At 40.6% G+C, this 9,008-nt stretch overlaps 1 pseudogene; it reads right to left on the minus strand.

Annotated features, from left to right (window-relative positions):
* Positions 1–1,043: 1,043 nt before the first annotated feature.
* LOC110221651 (glyceraldehyde-3-phosphate dehydrogenase pseudogene) lies at positions 1,044–1,934 on the minus strand (annotated as a pseudogene).
* Positions 1,935–9,008: the final 7,074 nt, after the last annotated feature.

Here is a 9,008-nt window from a genome sequence, read left to right on the forward strand (position 1 = left end):
CTGAAACAAGGAGCTTGGAGGAGGCAGGCGGGAAGGGGAACAAGGGGGAAGCCTTGGGGAGGAATAAAGATAACTCTTTTTCTATGACCCTTTGAAATATAGTTGCTGAGTCTGTCGCTAGACAGAATTGCTTTCCCTAAAGTTAGGGAATTCTCAATCTTTCTTCTTGACCTCTCAACAGCATTTCACACACACACACACACACACGCACACACACACACACACACACACACACACACACACACACACACACACACACACATATTCTTTTTGTGACACTGCTCTCTCCTAAGTTTCCTCCTACCTATCTGACTATTTCTTCTCAGTCTCCTTTGCTGGCTCATCAGCCTTACCACACCGTGTTCCCCTGAAATGTGTGTTTATCCTAAGGCTGAGCCACCCACCTTTTCTTTCTATACTCTCTCACTTTATGACCTCATTCACTGCTACAAGTTTAGTTATTATCTCTACACAAATAAACCCAATGTTTTTCTACCAGTCTCATGGTCTGTTCTCAACTCCAGTCTTATATCACCGACTGCACATCTCACACGGGATGTCCCATAGGCATCTCAAACTCAACATACCCAAAACAGAACTCTTTTCTTTTTCCCAAAATGGTCCTCCCTTCTAAACTTCTATGTTTCTTTTGAGGGCAAAACCACCCTTCCAGCCTCCCTGGTCACAACCTCAGTGTAATGTTTGACTCCTTACCTCACATATCTAATCAACTGCCATATCACATTATTTCTACCTCCACAATAGCTCTTGCCTCTCTACTCCCTTCTCATTTCCACAGCCACAGTCTTAGTTCAAGCCTTCATGACTTTTCACCTGTACTTTTTCTGCATTGAATGTGATGACTTTATTGATGGTACACAATATAGAACTTTAGGCTTCTCCCCATTACCACAGGGGTGTTTTGGGACAAGGATGTGAATGAGACATGAGATCCCCAGTATAGGAACATAAGTTAGGAACATAGGCTCACCAGTGATGGATCTCCTTTTTTGGCTGGTGATGAAGGTCCATGGCTTTCCACTTTACTCCTTGAAGGCCATGTAGACCATGAGGTCTACTACATGGTTGCTATAATCATACTCATTGTCATACCGGGAAATGAGCTTGACAACATAGTCATTGAGAGAAATACCAGAGCCGGCATCAAATGTAGAAGAGCGGTAGAAGAGATACAACCTGGTCCAAGATGCTGTTCAAGGGTCACTGTGATGCTTGCTTCACCACTTTCTTGATATCATCGTATTTGACAGGTTTCTCTAGGCAACAGGTCAGATCTACAATAGATTACACTAGGAGTAGGAATATGGAAGGCCATGCCTGTGAGCTTCCCATTCAGCTCAGGTATGACCTTGCCTATAGCCCTAACAGCACCAGCGGAAGCAGGGATGGTGTTTTGAACAGCTCCATGCCCATCACAGGTTGCCAAAAGGGCCATCTACTGCCTTCTGGGTAGCAGTAATGGCATGGACTGTAGCAATGAGTCCTTCCACAATGCCAAAGTTGTCATGAATGACCTTGGTCAAGGGGGCCAATCAGTTGATAGTGCAGGAGGCATTACTGACAATCTTAAGGGAATTATCACATTTCTCATGGTTCACTCCCATCACAAACATTGGGTCATCACCAGAAGAGGCAGAGATGATGACTGGCTTGGCTCCACTCTTCAAGTGAGCCCCAGTCTTTTGCATTCCAGTGGACTCTACAGCATGCTCAGCTGTAGCATCTCCTCATTTAATATTGGTGGGATCCCGCTCCTGGAAGATGGTAATGGCTTTTCCATTGATCACCAACTTTCCATTCTCATATTTGACAGTGCCCTTGAACTTGCCATGGGTAGAATCATATTGAAGCATATAAACCATGTAGCTGAGATCAATGAAGGAGTCACTGATGGCCATGATGTCTACTGCACTTGAGGTGAACGCAGCCTTGGTCACCGGGCGCCTGATACGGCCAAATCCATTGACTCTGACCTTCAACGTCTTGTTTCAGGGATGCAATGGCAGCAGCAGAACCTGGCATTAAGCTTGGGAGAAGACCCAAGTTTCATCTGTACTTTTACAGTAGTCTCTCAACTGTTTCCCTGCAACAAGCCTCTTCTCTTTTCAAATCTACTACCCAGATGCCAAAGTGATTTTCCTAAAGCTTAAGTCTGACAACCTCACTCCCTTTCTCAAAAACCTCTTGTGTCTCCTTCTAGGATCAAATATAAAATCCTTTGGCTTTTAAAACTCATCCCAAACCCCTTTCCAGCGTTATTACACATTACTCCCTTTCCTGTATTCTTAGATCTAGCTAACCTGTCCTATTTGCTGTTCTTCACCCGCTGAACACCATATCTGGAGCCTCTTTCCATATCACCTCCCTTACTTTTTTCAGGAATCAAATCAAGAGTTCACCTTCTACAAGGAGTCATTTTTATCCTCTCCTAATGCTCTCCCTCTCTAAACTACCTTGGTTAGGGGGAGGGGATTGGACGGTTTTTTTGTTTTTTGTTTTTTGGTTTATTTGTTATTTTTGTATTGTAGGCAACTAGGTGGCACCGTGAATGGAGTGTAGGACTTGAGTTTGAATTCTGCTTTGGATTCTCCCTATCTGTGTGACCCATGGCCAGTCACTTCACTACCTATACAATAGTTTCCTTACCTGTAAAATAATAATAGCACTGAACTCACTGAGTTGTTGTGAGGATCAAATTAGCTAACATATGTAAAATACTTGGCAAATCTTATGGCGCTATACAAATGTTTCATTATTGTTTATTCTGTTTATACACATACGTCTCTGTATGTTGTCTCCCAGGACAGTCTATAAGCTCCCTATGGGCGTAGACAATTATTTTTGTATTTGTATCTCAAGTGCCTTGCATAGAGAAAGCAGTTAATAAATGCTTTTTGAAGCAGATTCTTGGAGGAATGAAGGGAGGGATTTCATATTGGACAGTTTCAACTTTCTCTGGGAAGAAGGAGGCAGTTATTTTTATGAGCATGGTTTGCATCTAAAGGTATTGCAGTGGATAGAACACTGGGCCTGGAACCAGGAAGACCTGAGTTAAAATCTGGCCTCAGACAATTTACTAGCTATGTGACCCTGGGTAAGTCATTTAATTCTGTTTACCTCAATTTCCTCATCTGTAAAATGAGCTAGAGAAGTAAATGGCAAACCACTCTGGTATCTTTGCCAAGAAAACCCCAAATGGGAGTATGAAGTCAGGTATGACTAAATAACAATAAGATGATAGATACATTGAGACCAATCTTGACTGCCATTACCTAGGCAAACTAGATAACTACTCATTCTATCTTTTAGTTCCTTCAAACCATCCCGAAACTCAGAAAGGAACCCCAAAATGTTGTCAGGACAACATTGTAGATATAAATCAGTCAAAGTCACCCAAAGACTTACTATGAATTAAACCTCCTGCAAATTAACCTCAAAGAATATAAATTAAATTAGATCCCAGTAGGCTTCAGCTCAGTTCTTAGAGATAAATTTTAGAAAGGGGTTCTAAAAATTTAGGGTTTTTTATGTTTTTATGGCTATACTTCAAGGTAATTGGTTTTCTTTGTACTCCTCACACACAGTGCCTCACTGTAGTGCGGAAGTGACCCTGTGTTCTCGAAGGCAGTGGAGGGGTAGTCTAACAGGATTCAGAAAAGTTGTGTTTATTACGACTGAGAGATGAGCAATATTCTTGCTCTTTGGTTGATATTCCAATGAACTTTGCAGCTTCATAGCACATCAGGAAATGATTCACCAGATAACTTTACTCAGATTGTCCCATTATTTCTAAGTCCAGAGTTCACCAAAGGATTTTTTGACAGCTGTCACTGACAGGCTGGGAAGTGAAGGGTTTTTTCTTTAGAAGAAACAGAAAATTGTCTTCTCTTCTAACCCTTCGCCAAAGTGCCTGGAAGCCAAATATGAAGGGTTCAACTGTGGTGGGAAAATCATTCAGAAAGCAAGCTATTTATTGCTGCTTCTCTTTGCTGAGGCAAACATCAGCTGAATTTGCATCTTGGCTATAAATCATAGCAAGGAATCATTTCTTTAATCAATCTGGTTGAGTGCCTTTCTTTCCAGGAGCTCACATTTTCATGGAACCTCTCCCTCCCCACCATCTTTTCCCCACAAATCCACCCCTCCATTTCTCTGTGAAATCCCTCATTATTTTTAGAGGGGATGCTTGGAATAAGAACACAGTCAAACACAAACTCCGTCCATTTATGGGGCATCTATCATGGTCTTCAAGAGGGGAACTGCAAATGTCACAGCCACCTGCTGTCACAGCCATGAAGACCACCTGCCACCTTTCTCTTCTAATCTCCTTTCAAGAGCCCTTCAAATCCCAGTGTATGTGGGGCCAAAAAAAAAAAAAACCCTGCCCTCCAATTCTGATCTTATATAAGCTTTGTCTTCTCCCAAGCTGGGAAGAACTATAATTCCTGGGGTCTTTGTGACCAGCCAAAGCTTTGCCAAGGGTTTTTATCTCCCAACAGATGGGGAAATAGACTCAAGGCCACGGACTCTTTCAATGGCAAAGCTATAGCTAAGTTTCAATTTCTACAAGTCCTAGGCCAGGGTTTTGTGTGTGTGTGTGTGTGTGTGTGTGTGTGTGTGTGTGTGTGTGTATAATTTGTTTTTTGTGTGTGTGTCTTGTTTTGGCTTGGGCCATGCTGCCTCCTGGGCTATTTCTGCTCCTTTTGCATTACAATTCTGAAAAGGCCAAATGGAGCGTCAACGCTCATGCTCAAGGAAAACATCTGGTGTAGGCAGTTGCTGACTGACTAGTAATATGCGTCTTTTGCTGCCAGATCTAAAATGGACTGAGGAGAATGTCTCCACTTGCCAAAAATTGTTGAAGGCTCCATATTGGGGCACTTTCCCCATAAAAGAAAAACCTTATGTGACTTTCCCTGTATCTGTAAAAGAAGGGAAAAAAAAAATCAGTACTCCTTTGCAAATTAAAAAAAAAAAGTAAGGCTGCAACCCTTAGTATGGGTGAAAATGGGATTCTCTATAAGGAGGGATTTTTCTCCTTTGGCCTAAACTCCTTGTGTGGGTCCCAGTTTCAAACTGATTGAATATGAAACACCCATTATTCACCATCACATGAGGAATGTGGTTGGTTTGTTAATTTTATGTGTTTTTTTTTATTTACTTGCTTATTATATTTTGAGAGTCCTTTTAAATTTTCTTAAAATGATAAGCATAAGTTAGCTGAAGCAGTGCCTACTTCACAGGATTTTCTTGAGGAAAGTGTTTTACAAACCTTGAACTGCTGTAATAAATGTGAGTTATGGTTTTGTGGGTTATATCACCAATGGTAGTTTGCATTTGAAAAGTGTCATAAAGACATCCAGACATTCCTAGAAAAAGAGGGGATCCAGTTAATATGTGGAGAGTGAGGGATAGCAAAAAGACAGCCCAAGGATGGTACAAAACATTAAAATTAAATTCAACAAAAGTGTTGGGCTTACTAAGGAGGTCCTAGGGATACAAAGACAAAAACAATAGCTCATGCCTTCAGGAAGTTTACACTCTACTAGGAAAGTAGCAAGTTTGTTTAAGCTTATTTACTTACTTGCACAACTAAGTAAATACAAATCATTTACTCTCTCCCTACAAGCTAAGTACAAAAAACATGAGGAAGGATTCTTCCTCTTTTACTGGGTCTTTGGGCAATTTGGTGAAGCCTATGGACCCCTTCTCAGAATATCTTCTTTAAATGTGTAAAATAAAATATGTAGAATTAAAAAGAAAACTCCATTAAGTTGAAATAAAATTATCAAGATTTTTTTTTAAAGTAATGAACCCTAGGTTACGAACCCTTGAACTAGTCAGTGTTGGCCAATCCTCTACGGAAGATTTCCAGAAATTACAGACAAGAATGGCAAAGGTTTGAAGGAAGTAGGTGGTTTGTAATCCACAATTGTGAAGGATTCAAAGGATTATGATCCTGGGATTTAGAGCTAAAAGGGACTATTTACTGAAACTCCCAGGTTTTACAGATAGACGAGGAAGTCAAGGACCAGAGTACTGAAGGGATTTGCCCAAGGTCACTCAGCGAGCTCAGCCCAGATAGCATCTCCTCCATGAAGCCTTTCCTGACACCACACACACACACACACACACACACACACACACACACACACACTCAAATTGCAGCGTCATAGAACTTCAGAGTTAAAAGGAGCCTCAGACATGACCTGGTCCAACCCGAAAATGATGAATAAGACAGCACTCACCATTATGGACCTTGCCACCAAAACATTCTCACAAACTATGATACAAAATGTTCTCTAAACTCAAATTTTCTTGGAGCACTTTGTCTGGATCAGTCTCTTGCTCCTATCACATTCCACTTTATATTATAATTATGTTGATACATGTTGTAGCCCACTCCCAAAAGACTCCTTTGAGAACAGGGACTGTGATATTTTTCACTTGTTTTATGTCATGTCTAGCCCAGTACCTTGAACATATATGTAATAATACCTGGCATTTACATAGTGCTTTAAGGTTTACAAAGCACTTTATAGTTATTATCTCATTTTATCTTTACAACAACCCTGGGAGGTAGGTGCTACTATGCCACTTTACAGATAAGGCAACTGAGGGAGACAGAGGTTGTGACTCACCCAGGGTCACATAGATAGTAAGCATCTGAGACAGGATTTGAACTCAGGTCTTCTTGACTCCTGGCCCAGTGCTCTATCTAGCTGCCAATGTACAAGGTACTTACTAAATATTTGCCATTAAAAGTATCAGAGCTAGGATTTGAACCTTGAAATTCTGACTTCAAGTCCAGTGCTCTTACATATGTACTAGCTGCCTCTGGAATACCCATACTACTGCTATTGGCTGATTCAAGTATTTAACTGTATTGGATCTACCCGTTAATCTATCTCCTTTTCCTATTGTACTTGTTCAATATGTGTTCAGGTGTCTACAAGTCTCTTACATCTGTCTGCATGACTGTTGTCTGTCTTATCTTAATAGCCTACCAGAAGGTAAGAAATATGTCCATTGATTCATTCAGGGTACTACCCTAACATGTTACCACTTACAGATGGTGCTTCAAAAGTGTTTTTTAAATGATGACAATATTGAATGCTAGGACATGCCTAGGCTGCCACTATAATTTTACTAGCTGTGACAAAATTAATTGATAGACGCAGCAGATAGGAGGCATGGTGTATTGGAAAGCATGCTAGTCTTAGAATCAAAAGACCTGGGTTCAAGTCCCAGCTCTGAGTCACATTAGTTGTATGACTATACACAAGTCATTTCAACCACCTGAGTGTCATTTTAGTCATCAGTAAAATAAGGATAAGAATTGCATCACTAACATCACAGGGAAATACTTTGAAAACCTTTCATCTGAGTCCCTATCATATAATAGGACTGAAGCTGAAGTCATTCATTCCTCTTAAAAAGTCACTGATTGTCAGGGGATAACATCATCAATCTGAATATATTCAGGGTCATAAATATTATTTCTGAGACATAAAACATCATTTAGATACACCTTTTTATTTTCAGAGACATCTAAGTGGTGCAATGGACAAAACAGAACTTGGACTTAGGAAGATCTGAGTTTCTATCTGACTTCAGACACTTGTTCACTGTGTTACACTGAACAAGTCATTTAATCTCTGTCTGCCTTATTTTCTCCAAATATAAAAATGGGGATCATAATAGCAGCTCCCTCCCAGGGTTGTTGTAAGGATCAAACAAGGCTCAAATTTGTAAAGTACTTAGCACAGTCCCTGGCACATAGCAGGAGATTAAGAAATGCGTGTTTCCTTCCTTCACCAGAAAGTTCATTTACTTCAATAGATGTACTATGTTGTAAAGAAGCTTTTGAGATTATTAAAGATGAGGTCTCCAATAATATGCCATTTCAAACAGGATTTTTAGATGTTTCCATCCTGAAATCCAAGTCTTAGAACAGTGAGAGGGCACAATTAACACCTTTGACATTGAGGTTTACCAAAAGGCAAATGGGATGATGAAGGACCTTGAGTCCATCTCATAGGACTATCAGTTGAAGGAACAAGGCATGTTTAGTCTGGAAAAGAAAAGACTAAGGAGGGAAATGATGGGTGTCTCCAAGTATTTGAAGAGCTGTCACTTGGAAGATGGATTAGATTTATTCTATTTTGCCCCAGAGGGCAGAACCAGAAACAGCAAATGAAAACAGCAAAGACACCAGCTTGGGTTTGATGTCAGGAAAAACAACAGCAACAATTTCCCCAAAATTAGAGCAATATACAAACGGAAAGGGCTTCCTAGATGGAGTGGTGATCTCCCCTTCCTTGGGGTTCTCAAACAGAGACTTGTTATAGCAGGGGTTCTTTTCATGTATGAGTAGTGTTAGTTGATCACTGAGGTCCTCTCCAACTCTCTGTGCTTTTCTAATTCTAAATATTCAATGGTGGGCATGAGTCAGTGGCAGCCCAGTACAATGAAGGAATCATGAGAAATAGTTGTGTAAAGGTCTTCATAAAAGTAGTGAATGAAAGGAAAAGAAGATGGGTTGATCACAGAACAGTAGTGTGGAATAACCAATGAATGGTCTAGTTGTTCCAGTGGTATCCTCTCAATGTCTCCAGAGCTCAAAGAAGGGCTCCAGCGCTCTCTGTGTTCAATTAAGGACAAAAATATATGAGTCCTATGGTATGGGAAGGCATGGGGTTATGCTGCAGTTTGCAGCATGGGAGGGGAATACCTACACAGCCAAGATCACAGATACATCAGAGTGTTCAAGGTGTAGCTGCTCAGATGAATGTTATCTTGATGGTATCTGAAGAGTTAATTTTTTTAAAAAAACAAGTATTATGAATGTGACAGATCCTTGCCCTTCCCCCAACCTAAAGCTTTTGAAAATACCCAGAATTTGCTTCAGGAGATATGCAAAACATCACACACACACACACACACACACACACACACACACACACACACACCCCATATACTTAAAA

The sequence above is a fragment of the Phascolarctos cinereus genome, unplaced genomic scaffold (genome assembly GCF_003287225.1).
Source record: "Phascolarctos cinereus isolate Bilbo 61053 unplaced genomic scaffold, phaCin_HiC Scaffold_4;HRSCAF=312, whole genome shotgun sequence".
In the NCBI taxonomy this organism is placed as follows: Eukaryota; Metazoa; Chordata; class Mammalia; order Diprotodontia; family Phascolarctidae; genus Phascolarctos; species Phascolarctos cinereus.